The sequence below is a fragment of the Haliotis asinina genome, chromosome 10, assembly GCF_037392515.1.
Source record: "Haliotis asinina isolate JCU_RB_2024 chromosome 10, JCU_Hal_asi_v2, whole genome shotgun sequence".
Taxonomy (NCBI): domain Eukaryota; kingdom Metazoa; phylum Mollusca; class Gastropoda; order Lepetellida; family Haliotidae; genus Haliotis; species Haliotis asinina.
The window spans coordinates 32,400,190-32,427,362 of NC_090289.1; the positions used below are offsets into that span (position 1 = coordinate 32,400,190).

Here is a 27,173-nt window from a genome sequence, read left to right on the forward strand (position 1 = left end):
GACAAGAAGTACCTGCTATTAGCATCTGCATTTATGCATCATGGTTTGAACCAGATAACCATTCTGCATTGAATGTCAGTCTGTTGCATGGACAGTTTCTTTACTTCATGTCCTGATTGAACTGGGCCCTATTTCACGAAAAGATGTGAGCACTAAGATAGTCGTATTGCCAGTGGTTTTTGTCACTGAGATTGCCTCAGATTGCCAGCCGAGCCCTGGCCTTGCTCATTTTTCCTACCACTGGTGTGTGGGACCTAGAGAGACTACTATCATTTTTAAAACTACAGCATAAATCAACATTCACACACTCACTCCAACCGTTTTATTTTGTTAGTCCAAGGAGAGTGGTTAGTGATTCTATTGTTATTATAAAACTACTACATATAACAACATTCACTCACTTTTTCCAACCCTTTCTTTTTGCTAGACCCAGGAGAGTAGTGACTGTATGTATTGTCATTATAAAATTAGAGCATAAAATTACATCCTCTCTCATTTGCTCCAGGATTTGATTCAGTGTGTGAAGGTCATTTCTTATATGAGCCACTGTGGAATATTGCTATAAAAGCGTCATAAACTAAACTAAACTAAACTAAACTCCACGGGTACAGGTAATACTCTAGACAGAAATATGGCAGCCAGCCGCCCTACACATCTAATGGTCTCAATCAAACATGGACGTGACTTTGCGGCTGTTGGAGTACAGACAACCATTTATTCACAATATGGCTTGTGTTTGACATGAGATCTCACCACCTGTTCATTGTAGAACAAGGAAGGTGTTCAAAACAGTCTCCAGTGCATGTACACATGATGCTGTCCAGCTGTACACCAGTCCTTGCAGATGGGAAATATGGATTGATGACGTCATTTCCTTAGGATGTGAAATATTAAAAATGTGAGGGAAAGTTTCATTACTCATCCAAGACGACATTCATGTACTGTTTGGTTTTTGTTGAATGGGTGGTAAAATAACTTTGGCCTTGGAATAGCTGCAGACATGTCATTGCATAATCAATCTCTCTTTTTTTAACATGTATGTTGGAAAAAATCAAATGTGCCTTGTTGGGAAGTGAGCAGAGGATCAAAATTTATGTTCTGACCATTTATCATAAAAATACACTTTTTACGGTGCATATTTATTTTTATTTTGTTTATTTTGTTATTTTGTAATTCTGTCACTGTTCCCTTCTTAACGCATACAGCATGGATTCTTTACTGGGTTGTTAGCCAGATTTTTTTTTCAAAGATAGATTTCAATTAATCGCTCGGTAATATAGGTGGCACATTATTCTGAGATGCAGCAATTATTTCAGAAGTCAATCAGAGCTATGGGGTAGCCCCCTGGTTAAGGTGTTCACTCATGATGACGAGGACACAGGATTGCTTTCCCTCATTTCTCATTTGTACAATGTGAGAAGCCCATTTCTTGTGTCCCCAGCACAGTATTGCTGAATATTGCTAAAAGCGATGTAAAACCATACTCACTCACTGCACAAGTCTCTAAGATTATAATTAATAGTTCAAAAGATAGCATCTAAAAAAATAGTATTCTTGTAACGGACTAGCATCATTACCTCTTATCTAGACTTACTTGTTTAATGCATAGAATTACTATACTTTCATTTGCTTAGTGTTCAGTCCAGCCTTGAAACAAGGGTAACTATTGGCCAACACTTATTTTGGTAACTTTGTAATGAAAACTCCCAGTTGGGTCTTAATGTCTAGCCAGCATAAGATGTTTACTTAAATGACTCCGTGTTACACAGAGAGATAGTTTTACCTCTTGTGTTAGTATGCAATATGTATTTCTTGAACTTTAACATTATTCAGTACACCTGAAATGTTTATTGTGAACGCGAGACGGAGCAGTGTGACCTGGATTGAGAGAAGTCAGACACTCAACAATGGTATAAATATTTAATGATAATCTTTATATACAAAAGAGAGTAGTAAACTGTTGGGATGTTTTTGCCGGGAGATGTTTTTTTTTTGTCCCCTAGGAATATCATCACTGGTTTGAAGGAGATACTTGTTATAGAAAATGTCAATACAAGCTGAGCATGGGTGGACAGTGCTTTGTTATTGAATTGACTTTGAAAGTTTATGCAGCAAATAGCTGTGAAATTGCCATGATATTTGAGAGAATCCTTTGTGTATGTGTTGTTCTCCATGCTGAGGTGTGCCAAATTTGAAGGTCTTGGATATGCACTACTCCTGAAAAGTATCAAGCCACCATATACTTTCCTATAACTTCCTTGGCTGACGGATTAACTACCATGAGGGAATCTTTAGTTGGTCCTTAACATTGTGACTGACTGACTGACTGAGTGAGTTTGGTTTTACGCCACACTCAGCAATATTCCAGCTATGTGGCAGCAGTCTGTAAATAATGCAAGTCTGGACCATATGTGTGGCCATATGATCTAACAAGTCGTGAACTTTGTTTGTGTAGTTCTTGTTAGATCATGTGGCCACACGCCTGGTCCAGACTTGGATTATTTACAGACTTCTGCCACATAGCTGGAATAATGCTGAGTGCGGTTTAAAGCCAAACTCACTCACTGTTGTGGAAACACACCTAACAAGGGATATATAGGTCCTGTGTTAGTCTTGTCGCTCTGAACCTGAAATAAGATAAGAGCCCAACTTTTATTAAGCTCTATCCTTTCAACATGACATACTCTTCAACACAACATCACTTGAAAATGACATGACTTCAACATGATGTTGGGGTAAGGGGTAGCCTAGTGGTTAAAGTGGTCATGGGGAAGACGCATGTTCTGTTACCCACATGGGTACAATATGTGAAGCCCTTTCTGGTGTCCTCACCCATGATATCGTGATGCTGTGGGAGTATTTTTGCTAAAGGCAGTGTGAAACTATGCTCATTCAAGATGATGGCATGACATAGCATCACTTAACCATGACATGACTTCAAGGTGATGCCATGACATAGTGTCATTTAACCATGACATGACTTGAAGGCGATGCCATGACACAGCATCCCTCGATCATGGCATGACTTCAGAGAGATGCCATGACACAGCATCCTTCGATCATGTTATGACTTCAGGGTGATGCCATGACACAGCATCACTTGACCATGACATGACTTCAAGGTGATGCCATGACACAGCATCACTTGACCATTACATGCCTTCAGGATGACGCCATGACATATAGGAATGATTTAATCTTTCCAATAATCAATTTTCCCTGAACAGCAAGCAATACTCCATCAGATCCAGCCTCTGAATCGGAAGTTCTTTGGTTCAAACCTTCAATAAAACTTGCTGAACATTTTATGCTCAGTGTGTAGAGGATATTTCCAAATTTGTTGCATTAATAAACAAAAGTGACATCCAGTGCAGTTCCCTTCTTTGACTTGTACTATATAGTTTGGATGTTTTCACTTGATTAATTGACTAGCCTTTGAGTATTTATGATGGTTTCCACTAGTTTGACATGATACTCACATCTTTCTGCCAACACTTCACTTTGTGACAGTGATTCATTATCATATGCTCATGACATAGTCAGAATTGGACACTCGACTCTGCGTTTCGTGGAGATTTCTCATAGATCTGGATAGGATGGGAGGTGAGAATTGTGACTGAAGTGTTTGCTCATCACCCTGAAGTTCTGGGTTCGATTAACCGTATGTGAAGCCCATGTCTGGTGTTCCTGTCAGTGATATTAAACTTTACAAGAAGACGCGTAAGACCCCTCTTGCTCGCCCGCTCACTCACAATGGATATGGTTAGCATTCTGATTCTTATATTTTTGCTTTTATTTAATTCAACATAACATCATTACATGAACAATACTGCAACCTAACATCTTGTCATTATGACATAACACTGACGTGACATGATGGGGTTTGATGTAAAATTGTTTGTTCAAGAATTACCTGAAACTGGCTGGCAAATATTTCCCACTAATTAAATAGTTGGCCACTGACACCCTAAATAACTTCCTGAATGACTGAAATTGCTTTTCTGAATGACTGAAGTTCCTTGCCTGTAGTTGCATTCCCTCTGTCTGGTTGCCTTAAACCCCTGTACAAGTTCACAGTTAAATGTGTAAATGTGTCAGACAGGGAACAAATGTCCTTCATCTGGGATGACAGGTTGAGTTAACTTTGTGCATAATAGGAATGTTCTTGAATTTAGGAAAAATAACAAATTAGCCTACTTTATCCCCATTTTATTTTGTTGCCTGGTGACTGAATGTGTCTGTCAGTCTATCAGCAGTTCTAATGACAACAGTGTTTGGGTGTCAGGTTTCCATTTGTACCGAGGAAACAAATGTGTCACACTTTTTACCCATGAAGAAGAATCTTGAGAATATTTGACAAATGGCTGACTTGGCTCTGTTGAATTTTTTGTACATTCTCAGCATGGTGTGTTTTATGATTGACAGGGCTTGTCTACATGTCAGACCTCCTGATTAACTCAAGTACTTGAGCATAGTTGAAAATAAGACAGCATGTGGCCATTTTGAGTTCATATCTGCGCTTTTTATCTTCATAGTTGTAAGTTGAGGTAATTGCTTCATCATAGAGGAAAATGCTGACTTGACACTTATCTTTGTTACAGACTGACTGGGACTAGAACTCGGACACCGGGAATCAGTGGTAGAGAGTCTATATGTTCAGTGAAGGTAAGCTGGTCATCATTGTCACAAATAGTGCAGGAATCCTTAGGATGATTTCAAATTATATGGTCCTTGACATGTTGTTTTTAACACATACTCCATATTCAAGGAGTTGTGCCACATTATTTTCCTGTATTATAATTCAGCTATTACCTAATGATTACTTAAGTGTTATTTTTGGCTTGGCACATAATGAGAGTGTTATATAGCTACATGGCTATGAATGCCAGTAAATATATAGCTACTTGACAAAATTATATTGAGATTTTAATTAAAGTTTTACTTGGATTCGTACATTTTAAGTATATCTTTACTTGCCCAAGTTCATTATAAGTGGTGAATCATATCTTTTCCTTTTCTAAGTTCATTATAGTGGTGAATTACATTATCTCTTAAATAAATTCATTATGAGTGGTGAATTACATCATCTCTTCGCTAAGTTCATTATGAGTAGTGACTTATATCCTTACATGACTACATTAAGTGTTCCTTGACAGGGGTAAACAGTACAAGAAAGAATTAATTGATACAAGATCCATGTAAAGTAGTTTCAAATATGAATGAAAAGATCCCAATTATAGTGTGGAACTCTGAGGATAGACACAACATGTCTTATAGAAATTGTTAGCCTGGTAGGGTCATAGTAATGCACCAATATCTGATAAACATTTCAATTTTTCTTTGCACAGTGGCCTTCATATATTCAGGTTACCTGGTACAATGTGCAACAATGTTTACTTCATAGCATTATATAAGTGTTGTGTGAGGAAAATGCTATGGCTCATTGTTCATACCTGATTGATGGGATATTTCATGTAATTATGTCAAGAGTTGGCAGAAAAGTCTTCATGGAGATAAGTGCAAACAGGTTCATTTTTCTCATTAACAATGATACCCAGAGATAATGACTGACAAATGGAGCAGTTGTCAGTTTAATATCACAGGAAACAAGGTCAAGGTTGCTTGGAGTGTGCCATCCTATACAGATTATATTGCACAAGGTTCTTTTCATATCGAGTTTATCAACAGGTATTGATAAAAGTCTAACACAGGTCAGTAAAAGAATAAAACACTGACTTTTATAAACGTTTATGGGCAAGTGATGGTTTGTTTAATATCAAAAGACTCAAAGGTGAAATTGTACTTTACATCTGAAATTATTCTTCCTGTTTTGTTAGTTGGTGTTTGTTTTGAGTGTAGATGGTAAAGATGACAAGGGTAAACTGTGATGTCATGATTCTCATGCCATGGTAACTCATGATATCAAAATTAGGGCTTGCTAAAGTGATCAGTAATACTGTAATTTAACATTCTTTTTATAGAAAAATACTTTAATTTTCCCACGCATTCCTGGTGTATCTCACCGTGATATTGCTGGGATATTGCTAAGAGCGTTGTAAAACCATACCCAATCATCCACTCACTCACTCACTCACTCACTCACTCACTCACTCACTCACTCACTCACTCACTCACTCACTCACTCACTCACTCACTCACTCACTCACTCACTCACTCCTTTTTAGCCTATGTTTCCTGGATGTCAGCAGTAGGGAGTCATGAGTGTAGGATAGCTTGTGCGTTATCAGCAGGTATTTGTGGTGTTATGGAAAAAGAGATGAGCGTCATAAATCTCCAACAGATGACATTGATGGCACACCATCCTATGAAACATGTCACAGTGGCCTTCAATGAGTAATTAATGTTTATTATGGAGTATTGTCAGATGTCAAATCAAAGGTTTTTATGTCAACATAATTTTTCACTGCCATTACTTCCATCATATAATGATATACTGTATCTCGTCACAGTGTTTTCCAAATACTTCTTTGTGTATTAATATGTGTTACTCAAAAGAAGTTGAAAAACATGCAGTTCTTTCTTATTAGTATAAGTAATCTGGTATTGCATTAAAGATTTTCAACTGTGTCTGACCATAGATAACATGATATTTCAGACAAGGTCCTGGAATGACTCATGAAATAAGTTTCAAAATGGTATGTTCTGCAGATAAACCAAACCACCAACCTTCATTCATCCTCTAGTCATGGCAGTCTTAGGAAACAGTGTCAACAAATTCATGTTGAATTATGCATGTTAATCCTGTTGTTACACAATCTTGCAATACAGCATTTTTTTCACAACTTAGGCCAGACCAATTTTGTTTCTTGTCTTACAGATCTGTCAGTTGTATTTATTCAAAAGTAAGGGGGAAAAAAATTCCCGTTCAAAAAATGAAATCTAGATAGTTTTGGGGGGACATGTCTGTAAACTTACTTCAAAGAAGATATTTTTTACATTGTATTTTGCTCCATAAACACTTCATAAATTGTCAAAATTAAGTGCTTTTTTGTATTTAGAAGGAATTTTAGTTTGACTGGTGATTTTCTTTTTATTTTTCTCCCCTCCTGCTTTTAGGTTTTCTGGGGACCAAAATTCCATAAAGCAAGAAATAAAATTGGTCTGGCCATATATAAAACATTATGGGGTCAAAACTTTTTGTGTGCAGAATATGTAAGCACTATTGTTTGTTTCATAAATTCAATTATTCAATCCATTCAGTTTCAGACATGCTCAGACATATCCAATAGTAATCTTGGTCTGGAAATACCTCCACCATTGATGTCGGTTTTTTAAATCACAACTTTCATTTTTATGTATCAAATACAAGACTCGTTCATGAAGTCATTGAGTCTAGCTGTTCAAGTCTACATAACTGAACGCTGTTTACTCTGCCACCACCATTGTCAACAGTGTTGTCAGTCAGTAACCTCACCCTCCATCAGCCCACAATATGAGATTAGTAATCATCCTGCCCAACTGGGACTTATGTTCTATAGGTTAGTTTAGTGGTTGAAGTGTTTGCAACTATGACAACGGGAGTGATTCCCTCATGTGTACAGTGTGTGAAGATCATTTCTGATGTCCCTCTATGAAATAAGTGGAATTTTGCAACAATCAGTGTAAAACCCATCACCCTCAGTGCAGTGACCTACTGTCAGTTCTAAACCTAAATCAAATTCAAATATGGCGGCGATTAATTCATATCTAATTCCGCATTTGATTCCCCACACGTACCATGTCGGAAGCCTTTTCTAGTAACCCTGTCAGTGAATATTGCTATTGTCTGTGTAAAAGCATACTCACTACCATGTCTACATCTTAATGAGATTACAAGGTGATCTCCCAAATATGGTGAGAGCTTCAGTCAGACCAGAAGGTGATCTCAACCATGATGAGACTGCAGAAAGGTCTTCCATCTGGTCAGTCCCGTATGTGATCTTGGCCAGTGAGGATCTAGGTTAGAATTGATCATCAGCAACCCAAGCTTTATAAGAGGCGATTAATGGGATTGGGTGGTTTGTCTTATTGACTTGGTTGATGTATGTCATCGTATCATTGGACTCAACCCTACAAAAGTACAAGAATCTATACTTTACAGAAACAGTGGAATCTCAAATATAACATATGTTGCATTTGACCACTTTCTAAATCACATTGTGTAATCATCATATCCCAAATTGCAAAGATTGATGCTCATGCTGTTGATCACTGATTTGTCTGGTCCTGACTCTATTATTTGCAGATGTAGCTGGAATATTGCTGTGTGCAGCATTAAACTACAAATGAATAATCAGACCTCAATTTAATATCAGCCTCAATCATTCCACATAAACAAAAATATGATTTCAGCCTGAATCAGTTCACAATGTGATATCAGCCAGAATCTGTTCATGATGAGGTCTAGCCATAGTCAGTCAAAAACTGTGAACTTTGTACTCAGTGTCTCTGTAATACTGTCTGAAAGTCTGTCGGGGCCAAAGGCTGTAGGTTGCAGACAAGTCAATAGTAAAGACTCGTCCTTGATACACTGATTTCATCATATATATGCCTCAAGAGACGTTTTTCCAGCGTTTTACGACTGTGAAAGGAGATGACGACTGTTACTACTGTAAAGTAGATATCTGTGTAGGCCACAGTTCATTTGGAACGTTAGCTGACTCAATCAGGTTCTGAGTGATTGAGTATTGTTTTACGCTGCTTTTAGTAATATTCCAGCTGTATCACAGCAAAGGATTCCAGAAACTGGCTTGACACAGTGTACCCATGTGGGGAATCAAACCCCGACCTTCATCACGATGAGCAAACAATTTAACCACTAGCTTACCCTACTGCGCCAAGACTTTCTGAATGACTTATCAACCAATCCAGGTTTCACAAACATGGAGTAGTAAGGACACTCTTTTCACACCCTTTAATGCTTGAATTTGTCTGGTCCGTGCAGAAATGTCAAAGTATGTGTGAATTTATGACTTTCTTGATGCACCCATTTACTCATTTCTCAAATCTGTCGATGTTTTAGAATGAGTGAGTGAGTGAATTCAGTCTAATGCTGCTTTCAACAATGTTGTAACAGATGGTACCAAAATGGGGTTCACACGTGGCATGAGGGGAAACAAACCTCTGTGTCAGTGAACAAATGCTTCAAACCACATGACTTCTTCACTGTCTCCTCAAACAGCATGATGTCTCCCAGCATATTTAGCATATGTTGAGATGAATATTTGAGATCCATGTTAATGTAAACATCATATTGCTGACTCTACAATACAACACAAAAATGTGTGTGTCTGAGAAACAGTGAAACTTATGACTTAAGCAGGGATGGTGAGGTAGTGTAGTGGTTAAGGTGTTTGCTTATCACATCAAAGACATGGGTTTGATTTCCTACTTTGGTACAATGAGTGAAGCCCAAGTCTGTTGTCCCCTGTCTGATATTACTTAAACATTTCTGAAAGTTTCATAAAATTGAACTCACTCATCGAAAGTGGCAACTAACGGGATCAGATGGTCAGGCTTACTGACTTGGTTGACACATGTCATTGGTTCCCAATTGCATAGATAATGCTCATACTGTTGATCACTGGATTGTCTGGTCCAGACTTGGTTATGTACAGAGGGCCAAAATATGGCTGGAATATTGCTGAGTGCAGCATAAAAATAAACTCACTTATTCACCGAACTCGAGCCTTTTACAACGCGAACTTGCAAGTCAGCAGTGGGAAACTTTTATCAATAAGCAGTTGTTGAAGCTGAAAGATGGAACAGTCTGGCAGTAAGTCTAGGTTGGACCACATAAACAGCAGAACTATTACTACGCATGATGTAAACTGTATCGTCTCACCCTCAGGCTGCTACCTACGTGAGTTGGATGAATGTCTATGGGATAATGCTGCTGTTCTCATGTTCCATTAGTTTAACTATGGCATCTCAAATGTATCAATGTTTGTAGTTTTGGAAGCTAAGTGGGTCAGGACCAGAGTCCGGAGAGCAGGGAATCTTTAAAGACTAAATCTGCAGCTTGGGTTTTCCCACACGTTCAGCCATGTTTTGATGGTACGTCTGCTGTGTTACACCATGGAGCGTATGATGTAATAATTAACAGTGCGTGTGGAGGTGAAAACCGTGACCTCCCATGGGGCAAGGAAATATGGCTGATCTCCCTGAAGACCTTCGAGACAATCTATCAGCTTTTACAAGGATGATTTTTTCTGCGGAAAATGTCAAAGCTGTTGTTACTTCACATGAGCAATTGACGCCTTGGACAGAATCCAATTTCCAAATTTTAACCATTCACCATCCTTGGCTTACTGCTGCAAAGACTGATGTTGCATAACCAGCATGCTTGTTCATTTTCGCTTGTTGATATAAGAGGTGCGTGTGTTTTGAATTAAGCTGAGAAACAAAAAGACTGATGGCGTTTTTGTTTCTTCCGAAAGATGATTTGGGCTGACAGTTCCTGTGAAAGGTTGCTACTGATTAATGCAGCATTTTCTTGATCAAAGGCAATATTCGTTGTAAGTTTGGATTTGTGCAACCTAGTTGAAAGTTTTCAATGGATTTCATCTCTTTGATGAGTTTGGCATCATTAATGATACAGGTTTCATGAGGCAAATAAATAGTTCTGATAATGATTATGTAGTTTCATGGTTCTCCTCAAATAGTTATCGTTACAGTGCTTCCAAATTCAACATCTTGAGTTGATTTAAAGCTCACTGACTGCTTTCATTGAATTGTGGCTAATGTGTCTGACGAGAGGGGGTTTGATGGTTGATGGTTCTATTCTGTGCTGCATCGTACCCAAAGATGGTACTTGTTGTTACCCTTCCTTGCACTAAGCAACAAAAAACAAAAGCCCCCAAAATAGGGGAATAAAACGTGAACTGGTTTGGTTCGGGGTCTCTGTCTTTTTTACCTGGGCTGTCGGGGTGGTGGGTTAGTCTAGTGGTTTAAGTGTTCACTTGCCTTGGCAAAGACCATGGTTCGATTCCCCACATGCATGCGATGTGTCAAACCCATTTCTGGTTCAATTCCCCACATGCATACGATGTGTCAAGCCTATTTCTGGTTCAATTCCCCACATGGGTACAGTGTGTCAAGCCCATTTCTGGTGTCACCAGCAATGTTATTCATGGAAATCTGGCTAAAAAGCAGCATAAAACCTAACTTGCTTGCTCACTCACTCATCTGGGGTCTCAGTGGGTGAGCACAACTTGCAGTCCTTCCTATTCCTTTATCTTTTAATCAGTGGAAGACAACTCGACTGACCTGTAAGTTGGCAGTAGACTGTAATGATTCTGGAATTATGAGCAGTGGTCAGTCATACAAGCATTCTGGAGTTACCTCCCTTTGAAACAGTTGTTGCCCTTGCTTGGTGTATTTTCTTCATATAAAGATGGCCTTTTGTGACCATGTCATGGACAGATAGCTAATGATGTCTGATGGTTTTATGAATGCTTAAAAAATAAAGACTGCTGACAGTGGTTCATGATGGGTGGTTGGAGTGAAAATTGTTTGGAAAGATGCTTGGAAGCCATCACTAATGGCTGATGGTTACTAATGCTCTGAAAATGCTTGCTCTCTAGTTTAGAGCTCACCCATTCGACCTTGGCCCTGGATGGAATTGCAGATTCTGCTTCTGCTGTTGCTGTTGCTGTTGCTGTTGCTGTTGCTGATGCTGCAGCACAGAGAAATGTTCTTCTTTGCCAAACATTATTGACCTTTGCTCATTTTATCAACTGATGGTTTGTCTCAGCTAGATTTTAACATGTTTGAAGCAAATTTATTATTAATAGGGTTTCCTTCCCACATCCATCTGTGCTCTCTACTGTTGTTGGTGCATATGTAACTCGGGTAATGAACCAAACAAAAACTGATAGAATCCAGTTGCCTTAATGTGTAATTGAGCTGTTTATGGTACAGCTGAAGGTTTCTGTTCTTGAGGGACAAAGTTATGGCACTGTCACTAGACTGTTTCATTGGTTGATTAAATATCCATGTTAATCCATTAAAAATATGATGTGTTTCCAATTACATGGCTTTTCATATCAGTGATGGCTGGCAAGAAATTCACGTGGTAACATCATGTTGAGTTGACAGTGACCTGACATATCGAAGGATTAGTTTCATATACTGTTGGGGAAAAGTAAAGGAACATGGTGCATAATTACCAGTTTGTGTTGGGATAAGAACAGGCACAGGGTGAAGTAGTACGATGCAAATATATGTTCACAACATTGCTATACAATTTAGGTACGTGAAAATCTAATGTCAAACATGAATCTGACTGGAAACATAAAAACTGCATGGAACTATACTCATTCACTCACTCACTCGATCACTCATGCACTCACTTACTCTGTCACTCACCTACTCATTCACTCACTTACTCAATCACTCTTTCACTTTAAGAGTTACGAAAAGCCCCACACAATCTGAGGTTGGATGAAACAAAAATAAATCTCCATTAGATGTTTATTTTCACATGTTTGGTACAAAAACTGGTTAGTTTCCATGCATCCAGTGTGCCACACATTAATACCCCCAACATCAGTCTCACAGGAATTGCTTAGGCATATTAGGAAACTCCCCAAAGATTATCCAAGTCATCAGCTATTCATCCATGCAAAAAGGAAATGATGCTAACTTGAAAATTTCCAAGTGTGCTGTTATACAACAAACAGAAAATGGGAGTCTTATGTACATTAATAAATACTTAAATCTGAACAAGTGTGTTTTTCTTCAGGTTGGAATGTCTTACTCTGTCTCACAGCCATGGAACCATATGATTTTACTTTCTGCCCAGGCTATTATGTAATACAAAAGCTCCAAATGACGCAAGTCTAGATTTTCCTCACTGAATGTCAAGTCACACCAAGTTATTATATATTTTCAGAGGCTAAACTTTAAGCTGTGTATTAGTGTATGATAATTGTTGATAATGTACCTCTTTGTCACCGTTTCTAAACCTCATTATTTTCCCATCAACTCGGCCCTTTCTGCAATAATAAAACCTCACATGAAGCAAGTCTGGGATTTCTTCAGGTTTAGTCTACCATTCACCAAGGCTCCTTTCCAATTAAAAGGAATAATTTGTTTCTACCAAAAGTATTAAAATTCAGAAACTATGGTTGGTCTCTACACCACTGTGCCGCTCAGCTGATTGAGTCCATGAACACAACAGAGCCAAGTGACCTGATCCTGGGACAGATTTCGTCATCACACTGACCCCTGAGTAACAATGTTAGGGGGTGATACAGGAATCATGGCTGTGACTGAATACCGTATATTCTTTAATATGTGCACACAAGCATAAGAGACAGCCCTGTAGAAGCATCATTATCTTGGACACAAGTAATTTCAACTATTATGTGCATCAGAAAATCTACGTCATATCCTTAGGCAAACTTTGACAAGAATGTACACGTATTAGCAGTTGTTTGAAAAATTTGAAATGGAACACTGAAGTTCTGGTCAGGTTTGCTTAAAACCAAACTCACTATAGAATACTAGAGAATGTATTTATATTATTCCCTGTTAGATGCTGAATTTATATCACATACGTGACTGCTCTAGTGATATAGAAAGGTACATTGTCCACATGTGAAGTGGTAGAGAGTGAATTTCAGTTTTATGCCAATTTTAGCAATTTTTCAGCAATATCACAACAGCACACAACAGAAATTGGCTTCACACATTGTACCCATGTGGATAATCGAACCTGGGTCATTGGCGTGATAAGTGAACACTTTAACCGCAAGGCTATCCCACCACCCCACCACCCCACCACATATACACCCACAAAGACCTGGGTTAGAATTGATCTTCAGTAGCCCATACGTGTCCTACAAGGTGATGAACGGAATCAGGTGCTTACACTCGCTGACTTCATTGACAAATGTCATCGTATTCCAATGGCGTAGATCACTGCTCCTGATGTTGATCGCAGGGGTGTCTGGTCCAGACTCAGACTGCTGGCGTAAAGCTGGAATATTGCAGTGTGCAGAATAAAAGTATACTTGCTCACTGATTCCACATCTACACAATATGTCATATGTATTGGGCACTTTGACTGGCCTTGTTTTGTAGATGGACATATTATTTCGATTTTTAAGTAAGATAGCTATGTTTCTGGAACCAAATGTCAGTGTAGGTTTGTACTGACACTGTAAGACGGCCCTTCTTCAGTTGCATCAGGTGATGCAGGATGTCCAATTTACAACAGCTGTCAGAATCATGACTACTTTGTGGCCTTTCCTGGCTCGGGTCAGACTGATCTCACCTGACAGTATTCATTAAGATATCTCAATATCCTCCTCACATTGCAGTTCTCTGTTTGAATCGGACACACTCCATACTGGAATACTGCTCATACGAGTGTGAAACAACCTCACTCACAGGTCCTTTAAATTCCCAGTTTTAATTCTTGCAATATTCCCTTGTCCTCTGTGTGTTACCTATACTAACAACTGGTCTCTGAAAAGAACATATTTTATAGAAAAAAACATTCACAGTAGAGCAAGTGAAAATGAGCCCTGAGACTTTCTTCATTTTCAGAAGCTGTGGAAATCTAGACTTGCCAAATTTTCTAGACTTATTTGGGCTCTCATGGATTTATTTGCTTTAGGGTCTGTATGACAGACTCACTGGTCTTTTTTTTACACTGTCCTTTAGGCTACTCTGCCTGTTATGCTCCCTGTTATACTCCCTGTCCTCCAAGCTACTCTGTCTGTTATGTTCCCTGTTATATTCCCTGTCCTCTAGGCTACTCTGTCTGTTATGTTCCCTGTTATATTCCCTGTCCTCCAGGCTACTCTGGTATGTTCCATGTTATATTCAGTGTCCTCCAGGCTACTCTGTTATGTTCCGTGTTATATTCCCTGTCCTCCAGGCTACTCTGGTATGTTCCCTGTTACATTCCTTGTCCTCCAGGCTACTCTGTCTGTTATATCCCATGTTATATTCCCTGTCCTCCAGGCTACTCTTACTGTTGCGTTCCCTGTTGTATTCCCTGTACTCTTTGCTACTCTAACTGTTATGTTGCCTGTTATATTCAATGTCTGTAACATCCCATATTTCGTGTCCTCCAGGCTACTCTAACTGTTATGTTCCCTGTTATATTCCTTGTCTTCTAGGCTACTGTGTCCATTATCGTCCCTGTTATGTTCTCTGCCTATGAGTGGTGAGGTAGCTTAGTGGTTACAGTGTTCGCTCGTCACACCGAAGACCCTGGTTTGATTCCCCACATGGATGCAACATGTGAATCCCATTTCGGTGTCAACCTGCCATGATGTTGCTGGAATATTTCTAAAACTCTCATAAGCTTAAACTAGCTCTCTCACTTACTCTCCTGGAGGTGCATTATGGGTGAAATATGAATGGAGGCAGTTCCCGAGAATAAAGAGAAGGATATTGTGTCCTTTAGATCCGGATGTTGCCACTCCATCCCACTCTTTATCAGTATCTGTGCACTGCCAGTGGGACTCAATGTAACCGTGTCCTGCCACATTGGCTACATGACATACATCACCAGGAACACCATGTGTCGGTGCCTGGGGTCACAGTGTTGACTGGGGAGGCAGAAGTTGCAACCAGCATAATACAGTTGGTTGGATTCAGTCTGTCTGCTTGTCTGCTCCTGATCTAATTACTATGTTTTAAGTAGATGATGATAGAGTTGTCTTCTTTAATCAATCCCCAATTGGTATTCTGGGATAGCTTGGTGCAATGGTTTGCTACATGAATATTCTGGAAACCTATGGCATTTTACTTACGGAATGAGAGTGGAAAAGAGTACTTTTCACACAAAAATGGCAACAAAATCCCAATACATGTGATATGTTTTATATGTGCCAATTATTACATGATCTAAAAAGATTGGATTGGTATCAGATTGATGCTTCGTTTCTGAAAATATGTGGTTTTCATAAAAACAAGCAACTTTGTGAAAACTGAACCCAAGCCCCATTGAAACGAACCCATGTAAATCTGATCTGAAAGAAAATATACAGTTTAGATGTTTGAGAGATTAAATTAGATTGGTATTGGTATGTGCAATATGTAACTGTGCTGGTTCTTTTATCAGTAATCATTCATGTTACTGTTTTGCACACCATCAGCAAGGTAAGATTTATAAATCTCCTGCCATAACCTGGTTCTATCCTTGCTGAACAATGTAAAAATGTTCAGAGTTGTCTCATTCAATGGTGCAGGATCTGTTAATTGTAAGTAGGATCATGGAAATTGTCCTTATCAAAACCATTTCTTAGAGCGTCATTGTTTGGAGTTGGAGTGTCAAATAAGGAGAACCTTTAAGGATGAACAGTTCCTTTATTCAGGTGATGTGACATCTTGATTCAGATTCTATTATTGCAGTGAGGAAGGTATTCTAAAAATCAATCAATTGAGCATATGTCGTGTGGGATTACATTTTCTTAGTAAAGTACAGATTCTCGTACCTTTTTTGGGTAGGGTCCCAGTCAATGGAGAACATCTTTGAGCTGTACTTCTTTATTCAGCCAACTTCTGAAACTTCACTTGAAAAGAATATTCTGATCAAGTAACTCACCCAATGTCATTTGCCCAACTGATAATGTGTTTGTAGTGCCAAGGTGACCCTGTCTAACTGCAATTGTTTCAATGTCTTGCAATGTGATATTGGCATCGATTCTGTTGTGTTGGTACAAGTGTGTTGCTGAATGCTTGTCTGTGAACAGCAGCATCTGCTTGCATGCTGTACCAGATTGATGTATTACTATGGAGCCATCAACATGTCCTTTCCCGATAAAAAGCAGGGGTATCTTTACATGTAATATCAGAATCTCATCCAAAGAATTCATATTTTTTTATTGATATGGTTTCTCTCTCATGATTTCAGAAGTATCGTAACATTAGCATTTCAGTGTCAGCTTTAGAATGCATTTGTACATCACCATGATAATATTTTCTTGAAATATTGTCCATCTGACAAAAATTGAAACAAAGAATTCCTTGCATTGACATGTGCTTGAAAGTGAAGATCGTTACTGGTGCATTCTACTCTCTATTGGACTCCACCCCACACAGCATAGTTGGAATTCTTGCAAGATTAATCTATATACTTAATGCATTATGCTTGAGCATCAGGTTTAATGTATGTCCTCACTGACATATGGAGTGATATTCAATGCTATAAGTTATTTCACATCTGGATCCTTCATAGATCATTCTGGAAGGTGAGTTGAAGATGTCTTGAAAATCTTGAAAAATATTCATTATGATCACTACAACAGTTCATGCATAACTCGAAAAGGTAGTTCATTAAATAGGATTTGAAATGATGATTTATGACAGGTATTGGGAGTTATCTGCCCCTAATTTGGTATTTTGGTATCCGGTTAATTTTTGTTTGTGTTGTGAGGTACTGAGGTATATGTTCAACCATCCATGTGCAAGATGATGACAAGTAACTTGAGGATGACTTGTGTTGGAAGATGTGTCTCAGTGTGTATAGTGATGGAAAGTATGAGATCATAAACTGCTCGAGTTTTTTCCCATACGAGTACCAGAAACTGAAAACCTTGACCCAAGCTTGCATGTATTGATTTGGTCTTTTTTTTCTACATTGATTCTACACATTTACTAATTGCTCTCTGGTCCTCACATCATCTTTACTTCTACATTGATTCTACACACCATTATGCACCTGGTATATACTTGGCACCCAGTGGGGTAGCCTCAAAATTAAAACTTGCCTGTCACGTCGAAGACCTGGGTTCAATTCCCTACATGGGTACAATGGGTAAACTTTTGTTCCTGCAGTGATATTGCTGGAGTATAGCAAACAAGTGGCATAAAACCATAATCAGTCAGTCATCTGGCACACTGTAGGTGCCCACAAATCTAATCAAAATACCCATTCTATGCTTTTCACATGAAGGAAATAGTATGAATGCATGGCACAGTTTATGGACAACAGCTTCTTCGTATTCTTCATGATGAAGTTTCAGAGCTAATATTGCTCCTTAATCACCTGATTAGCCCTGAAATTTCATCATGTAGAAGAAAAATAATTTATTAATAAACCAGCTCTTGTATTCATGTTTGTCCATCTTCTAACTCCTTTTTGATAACTTCAAGGAAATAGTAGACATAAACATCTTCTTGATGTGAGAAGGTTTTTCTTCTTTACATATATGCCTTTTGTTTCCGGTGGAGTATATAATAAAAAGGTATTATATATTCTGTTGGCTAATGTAGGTCTTAAAGAGATTAACATAACATCGATAATGATATTTCATGGTCCCCTAGTAAGACAGTTTTGCATCATTCAAGAAATATTTAATGGATTTGCATCAGAGAAGCATGTTTTAAGGGTGAGAAAAAAATAGGAAAACTGTATTTCACACTGAAATGGTCCAGTATTATCATTTGTTTACAAGCGTTGCCATGGTAATGATTATTTAATCGTTTTTGTCATTCACATGACACTGTAATGGCTTTTATGTGCCTGTTTCCTGTTTTTACTGTGTTCATTTTTAAATAACAACTGTGATCAGATCATTATGTCAAAGCGCTGTAGACGCCAGTGTATTATCATCATAAACAACATCATTTAAGCTGAACGAATCCAATATCCTAGCTATCAGTCCATTTACTAATTGTTCTCTGGTCCTCACATCGATGGTAACAACCTCTTTGATGGTGAGTGCTTTTGGCATCAAGGTGACCAATTTCCGATATGGTATGTGCATTCCTATAAAGTATTGACCTAGATTTGGTCAAGCATTGTCATTGGTTTCCTCTGTATTTGCCTGGCCCTTTGTGGTGGTGATTTGGAGCATTTATCTTTGTGTCACAGAGACCAAATTGACGTTTAATTAAGGTCCTGAAAATTCTCTCTTTATGTCCTGTCTGACAGGCACTTACACTGCAGTCTGGGAGCAATGGCTTCCAGTTCCTCATGGACTAGCTTGTCGTTGATCTGTCTCACAGCAATGTAGTAGCAATTTAGGACATTGTTGCTGTCAGCTGCTTCAGGGCTTCTTGATTGGAACGCAGGTGCCTCTGCAGATGCCCTTGATACTCATCCGTCCAGGAACTTGATCTCGAGTGCAGAAATACTCTTTTAATGCATTTGGAACTCATTTTAAGTTTGAAGGATGTTTTTGGCCATTTTTCTTTGTATTTTTAAATGCTTCAAAGAACAATAAGGTCAAGAAGTTGCCAGTCTTAAACCCCAATATCATGTACTGTCCAAATTACTTGAGCCCCTTGTAACAACCTTGGGCCCCATTCCTCAACGCTCTCGTAAGCCTGAGGTCTCGTAACTTTTCTCATAGCATTTGCAGCTCCTGTGTTGCAGTAGAGGAGGTACAATGGCTACAAGAAAACTTATGAGACCTTAGGCTTATGAGAGTTTTGTGAAACAGGATCCAGGGTTGTTTCTGCCAATGCTCTTCATACGAGATGATCGATGCATCTCATTGTATAGTAAGTGTGAAAAGCAATGCTCATACACCAATCACTACATTTTCTGGTTCAGATTTGACTAGTCTCAGACTAACTTCATACAGCTGGAATATTGATTAGTGTGGCATTAAACAAACAAATCCATCCTTCAAATGGAATATGTCTTTGTGTACAATTCTTGGGATTCCATTTTTGTAATGCTGGAATTTTGGTAAAGCTGCATGTTTTTGTGTTATGTTCCAGCACCCATGCCTGTTAATGCCATTTGATTTTGAAAAGTGAATTCTTTAGCTATCATGTTCTTGTCTCTAAGAAGAAACTGAGATGTTTTGGTGACCGAATGCCATGGTCAAACATCCCTTGTTATCATACCATATATTGTTGTCATACTCCCCCAAGGGGTTCAGTGGTGTCATTGAATATATAGTGTTCTTGCATGAAGTATAGTCGTGAGATGCTTAAAGATAGAATTCACACATGAATTCTGGTTGAATCAACAACCAGGGGAAATTAAAAATCATTTCTTCTTCCATATTCTTTTTCATTCTGTCCTGTTTTTTGTGTTGCTAAATTAGTTTCACTTGGTCACTGACATTTAGCTGACATAGGGTAGTAATGTCCTTCAGTTGAATAGACAAGACAATTTGTTTGGTATGTAATAAAGAGAGTTATGCACAGACAGACATGCTAATGGGGTGTTCATCAAGCTTGGGGATTGTATTGCCTGAGGACAAGAACACCTGCTGGGATGGAATAGTATGGCTGTAAAATCAAACAATGGTTTACAATGTCAAGTTACTTGCTGAGCATATTTTGTTGACATTGAAAGTTCAGAACCTCCCAAGAGGAGTCTATTGCTTGTTAGTTTGAAGAAGCATAAAGACTGTTTTGGCATTCTGTTCAGTTGTATTAGGGGAAACATGAAGACTAATTTGGCACTCTGTTTAAATGTATTATGGGAAACGTGAAGACTAATTTGGCACTCTGTTCAGATGTATTAGGGGGAACATGAAGACTGTTTTCACACTCTGTTCAGATGTAATAGGGGAAACATGAAGACTGTTTTGGCACTCTGTTCAGATGTATTAGGGGAAACATGAAGACTACTTTGGCACTCTGTTCAGAAGTATTATGGGAAACATGAAGACTGTTTTGGCACTCTGTTCAGATGTATTATGGGAAACATGAAGACTAATTTGGCACTCTGTTCAGATGTATTATGGGAAACATGCAGACTGTTTTGGCACTCTGTTCAGATGTATTATGATATGTCATTATGTGTAAGTGCTGTAACTGTGTCGTAGAAATGTTCCATACATAGATCTCTAGTATAAATCTGGCACACAACCTTGTCAGTAGAATCACTGTTTGATTGTCAGACAAGTAGGTATTTCCAGACCATTTCACAGACTTCTTGTTTGCTATTGTCTGTTACTTTTTTTCTTTTCTTATTCAGTAAGTATGTCTTGCTCCAAGTAGTGCAAATGCATGCAGACTAATCAAATGGTCAATTTGGTTTGAAGGAAGCTTGTTTTGAGCTATATCTTGTTGGTACTTTTGATTTGACTTATATAATGCTGCAATAGGTCCAAAATGTTAATCAGTTACACCATGATAGGTTAAATTTTTCACTTGGAGAATTGTGTGGTCTATAATGATTTTTGACAAGTGTTTGTCAAAGTCCCTGAGCAGAAAACATGATCTGAATCTTGACATATTCCTTGAGAAAATCCTGAATTCTTAAGTTTATTGCTCAGTTCAAACTTTTTTACATCCAACCCTGACATTGTGTTGAGATAGCATGTTTTTGCTCCTTGCATCAAAGAATCTGTTGCTTTTGAAAAATAAGTAAACAAGAACTGTCTGGACACGTTATCATAAATCATTATAGCTCAGAAGAAACTGCCGCGTAAAGTCACAGTCTCTTAACTTGCAAGACACAACATTTTGTTTTTGCTGTCATGTCTGATGACATATCAGACATGAAAATATCAAAATACCACAAAGTAAGAAGCAAAGAAAGTATCAAAGACTTTGAGAAGACGATAAAATGTTATGCTGTTTTTACATGAATGTGTTGTGAAATCATGCAACAGAGGAAACTGAAACGTGTGAATAAGATGCTTTGGTGTCATAGACATGCCTTCAGATGTGTGAGTCAAGGCAGACTTGGGCAGCAATGATCTGTTAAACCATCTCCAGCTGAAGACAAGAGAACTAACGATAGTCATATGGTCAATGGGGATGTTCTTGCTCAAATCATCATGAAACCAGGGGATTTAAGACAATTGTGAAGAAAGGTTTTTGTTGAAAACTCCCTGTTGATATATTCTGAATCGTCAGCAAAATGTATGTATTTTGATACTGTTGTGTCCGTTCCAATAAGTCAAGGTGATTTTGTTTTTGAATTTGGAATTAAGGGAAAATAGCTGTCATTGAAAGGGTTCATATGCAGTGAAATATGGCAACAATTTGTGGATTCAGTGCCATTTGTCAACATTTCTCAACTCATCAGAATGCAGTGTACATTCATCTTCATAAACCCATGGCTCTGCTGATGGTATTGCTCCATATACTGCGGAGATGCCAACCTCAACAATTTTATAGTTATCACTACAGATTTTAACCTCAAACTATACCAATATGGTTGATCTAAAAATTCTGTGAAATTTTAAGAAAATTCATTGAAATTTGGATTTATAGACCAAAAACATAATTTTAATTGATTAAATACATTTTCGCCTGAGAGAGAGAGAAGAAGAAAGGCGATCCTGAAAATTTGGGAATCTGCTGTTGGAGGTATGTGAAATCAAAGCTTTACTCTTGATTAGTGTCATATTGTCTTTCTCAGAATCCAGCATGATTTTTAGAATTTAGTTCACTACTAATTTTATGATCAAACTACTAATTTTGATTCTTGAAACTACTATTCGCAATACTTTGTGAGCCACAGTTGTGTTTTTGTTGTCTGAAAGCTTCAAAGTTCCTGGCCCTTTCAAGTCTCTAATTCTTGGCAAGTCAAGAATTTCAGTCAGTTTCAGAAAACATATCTGGGCCTCCTTTAATGACATTTTCTGAAGATCATTTAAGAACTTTTAATAGAGAATATGAGACAAAATGTTTGTCTGCCAATTACAAACTTCTGTAAAAAAATAGATATGTGTACAGATTTATGACTATTTCTTGTAAAAAAAAGGGGAAGCATTCTGGAGATGCAACAGTTTGACCTTGCTTGCAGATGAAGGCTCATTCATCTCCAACACATGGAGGCTGGTTCATGAACCTTGAAATGAAAGGCTGCACCTCATCATATTTCTATCTTCCAGGAATTGATGAATGAAAGATTCAGTGGCAGCAATATTTCATCTAACTTACAGGTTCAGTTTGCAAGTTGTTAAGCCATGATGCTGTTTGTGTTTAAACCTACACATCAGCTTATTAAAAACATTGACACCAGGTTCCAGAGTATTGGTTGTTTGCTTGGTTGCTTTGTTTGTTGTTTACAGCCACTCTGGTGTGTAAATAATTGATCCTGGACCAGACAATCTAGTGATCAACATCATGAGTATTGTTGGATTTTTACTTGTATTTTTTGTTAGCAGCTAACGTTAGCAAATTTGTGCGATTATCTCACTGACATTACTGCCTGTTTGTCTTAAACTGGTTCCCAACTTCGTTTTCATGTACCATATTGTGTTGTGCCAGATGGGGCCCACCTTATGTCCGTCTGTGCATCTTGTCTAAACATGCTACTGATGTGAGGGAGAAATCTAATGTGCGAGAGTGAGAGTTTTAACGTAAAGACTTATTCTTTGGATGACAAATCGTTTTTACGTTACATGCAATCCCTGAAGATACTCGGAGACTTAATAATTGTTGTTCTGCACCATTCAGATAACAATTTGTTGGGTGCGTTGCAAACAACCAATTGCTTGCAAGTGATGTACAGCAATTCACCTGACAATGGAACGCCAACTTTCAGCCGCTTGCAATCGCAGCAATTGCAGCAATCGCTGGATGAGGTCGCCTCGTTCTCAAGCCAAAATGGCAGCTAAGGAAAATTTGAACTCGAAGGCTGAACAAATGTGTTCGGCTGCTAAACTGGCAAAACACAGCTTACATCACAGCATCCTAAGTTTGTTCTACTGGTTCAATGTGTCAGTCATCAACAATCATAAATTCGTCACTCGTCATTGAGACTCTCCTAATACATTCTTTATCCATTTTGGGGATATTTGCACCATTTTTGGGAGAGTGATAAACGCTTCGAGCTGTTGCAAGTCTGGAATAAGTGATTCATTTGCTTACTCTGAGCAATTTTCGGCTTGCAACACACCTATAGTGAGTGCAGTGACAAGCATCAATCTACACAACTGAGATAAGTGTCAACCTTACCACCAATCCTGTTACTTGTCTGATATGAGAAGTATGGGTTACCAAAGACCTATTCTAACCCAGATCTTAACAGTTAGGGATCATTGGCCAACCATGGACCAAGCACTTAACATAATTGTATGGTTGGAGGGGTTGCCTGGTTGTTAAAGTGTTCGCTTGACATGTTGACGGCCTGTGTTCTATTCCCTACATTGGTACAGTGTGTTTTCCATTTCTAGTGTGTCCTGGCATGATATTGCTGGAATATTGCTAGCTGTATGAGACAATCTCAAGCACTACCTCACTCACCAAAGACAACAATTAGATGAGATAATGATATTGATATATATTCTCAGTCCACACTCAGTATCACTTTGGATGGCCTTAAATATTATGTAGTGCTGAAGGCATTTTGGTTTCAAGGTTTTCTTGAATTTCATTTTGACGTGTTTTGTTTGCCTTGGAAACCTTTGTCGTATGTGGAAAAATGGCATCCAATGAGATAGCATGGCATTTTCGTCATTATTCCCGGGTGATAAGCTTCTTAGCTCATACTGCAGGTATCATCTTCCATTATGCAGGGTGTTTTAACAGTTTAGATTTGATATGCATGTGCAGTGACTATGCTTTATATTTGCCTCTGTGGTTGTTGGTCAGAGAACAGATAGGTCACCTTTATGGTCTCCACACTGAAAGCAGGTATCCAGTCAAATAGGTGAGATGGAGGTAGTGACATGATTATATTGAGACAGTGTTGTTTTACATCAATTATAAGATCTGCGAAGGTACAGGTAAGAATTGGTCTTCAGCAACCCACTCTTGTTGTAAAACAATCAGATGGTCAGGTATGCTGACTTGAATGAGACCTGTATCCCAAGTGAAACACTGTTGTACCCATTCAGGGATTTGAACATTGGGCTTATTCTTGACAAGTGAACTCTTTACGACTGAGCTACCCGACTATTCCAATGAATAGGTTCTGGATTGTTTGACATAATAAAATGGAAATATGTAATATTGGATGTGGGATAACGGAGGATGTCCATGAGGATGTCCATAGTTTAGAAATGATCGGTTTGCTTGTACTACATAGAAGCATGCATGCAAATAATGTATTGCTGCGATTTTTGTGGATGACATGAGGTTCCGTAATTGGAGCATTGTTCTAAGACATGTTTGTGCTTGAACTGGAGAGCAGTTTGGTCATTGATGACTGTTTAAACTACATTGCCGTTCCTGCTCAGCTTGTGCATGGAAAAGGTTAGTCAATTACAGGTACTTAAAGTTGACTTTGATTTTTTTGTGTGTCTCAGATGTAATGGCTAAAGCATGCTTCATCCAAGACTTTTTATAGAGCCGAGTGCAGTTGATGTTAAAGTCAGCAGATGGTCTCGCAGTAATATGTGAGTGTTTTCATGCACAAGTCCTGTGGATTAAGTCCTTTCGTTTTCAAGTACTTCACCTGCTTTGTTGGTATATACTGCTCAAGAGAAGATTAAAACATTTAAACTTTCAATATGGTAATAATTCATTTGATTGGGTGATGAACATGTGTAATTAGTCAATGTTGCCCAAGTTCAGTGCTAACATCATTTTTGGTTCAAGTATTTCTTATTTATATCCATTGTGAAACAAACATATTGCATTAGAAAAGCATATCTTGCTTCAAACTTTTAAGAAGTTCTGAGTTGAAACTGTAAAATATATTCAACTTTTATGGATTGCTACAAAGTTCTGCAACCAAACCTTCACTCTTACAGATTTGAAAATATGAATATTTGTCTCTTTCACATGTATCAATCTGTTTGCCCACATTATTGGAATATTTGCTTCTTTCACATGTGTCAATCTGTTTGCCCGCATTATTGGAATATTTGCCTCTTTAACATGTGTCAGTCTGTTTGCCTGCATTTTTGGAATATTTGCTTCTTTCACATGTGTCAATCTGTTTGCCCGCATTATTGGAATATTTGCCTCTTTAACATGTGTCAGTCTGTTTGCCCGCATTTTTGGAATATTTGTTTCTTTCACATGTGTCAATATGTTTGCCATCATTATTGGAATATTTGCCTCTTTAACATGTGTCAGTCTGTTTGCCCGCATTTTTTTAATATTTGCCTCTTTAACATGTGTCAGTCTGTTTGCCCGCATTTTTGGAATATTTGTTTCTTTCACATGTGTCAATATGTTTGCCCGCATTATTGTGATGTTGTTAAGTGGCTGTTTATGTTGACAGTTTAGACTGTTGGCTACATATCCAGGTGAGGTGGTGAGGTAACTTAGTAATTAAAGGGTTCACTCGTCACACTGAAGACCAGGTTCGATTCCCCATTTCAGGCTTCACCACACCATGATATTGTTGGACATAAAAGCGACATAAAACTAAACGCACTCTCTCACATATCCAGGTGAGCTGCAGGGCCTTAGCACCACTTTTATCTTTAAATCACAGAATGGATTTCACTGGGGAATTTCCTTGAACTTCAAGACCATCTCCTTTCTTGAGTTGCTCCGTCTCAAAGTGATTAAATTCAGAAAAGGCTGATTTGATTGCTGGGATGATTGTATGATCCTGATCTGTTTGTTATTCAATCCTTGGGTTACAAGGATAATTCTTTAAACTTCTGAAATGAAAACCCTCCAATTTATCAGACACCAGCTAAAATATCCAGCTGATTTGTCTTAAGAGTGGTTCAAATCAGAGAACCAATTCGATTAGGTTAATTGCATATTCTCAAAGAGATTCGTATTCATCCACTGGGTTACAAGGAAGGCTATTTCAGGTTCTGTTTGAATTCTTTTTTATCCCAAGACCAGCAGGCGTTTCTTACAGTTTGTCTTCCAAGATGTGGATAGTGCAGGTTCCATGTTCATTCAGTTGTAACTTTAAATCACTGAATTATCCTCCAGGCGTTCAACCTGTGGTTGAATTAGTACCATTGTTCAGGGAGGTGCACTCTCATGGTTGCATGTTATTGATAGAAGCTCTAATTCTCTTTGACTTTGTGTGGGATGGGATTTGCTGATGTGATTACTCTTTCATACAGTTGCGTTAAGTGTTCATTATTCAGCTATAGGAATGGCACACTGCACTTCCTACGGTGTGACCTGTTCGATGCTCATAACTCACCAGTAGCCCTTGTAGTATGGACGTTATGGGCTATATATCACAGAAATAGGACACAAATTCACTGTTTCGCCATTATAGGGCCAGGCACAGTGGGGCTGAACATACTTTGATGTTAATGAATACTGAATTATATGTCATTGATGGCCTTGTCTAAAAAATTATCAGTCTGCTGGCGTAGTTATCATTTCATTGACTTTGACCTTATGTTTGATGTGGTTTG

At 38.3% G+C, this 27,173-nt stretch overlaps 1 protein-coding gene across 6 annotated transcripts in view; it reads left to right on the forward strand.

Moving 5' to 3' along the window:
• Nucleotides 1-27,173, forward strand: part of LOC137298154 (poly(rC)-binding protein 3-like) — a 351,152-nt gene that overhangs the window by 47,524 nt on the left and 276,455 nt on the right. For all 6 annotated transcript variants that reach the window (XM_067830277.1, XM_067830285.1, XM_067830289.1 and 3 more), the window contains exon 2: nt 4,602-4,665. The gene's annotated coding sequence lies outside the window, so the exon portion shown is untranslated. The remainder of the gene's footprint in view (nt 1-4,601; nt 4,666-27,173) is intronic.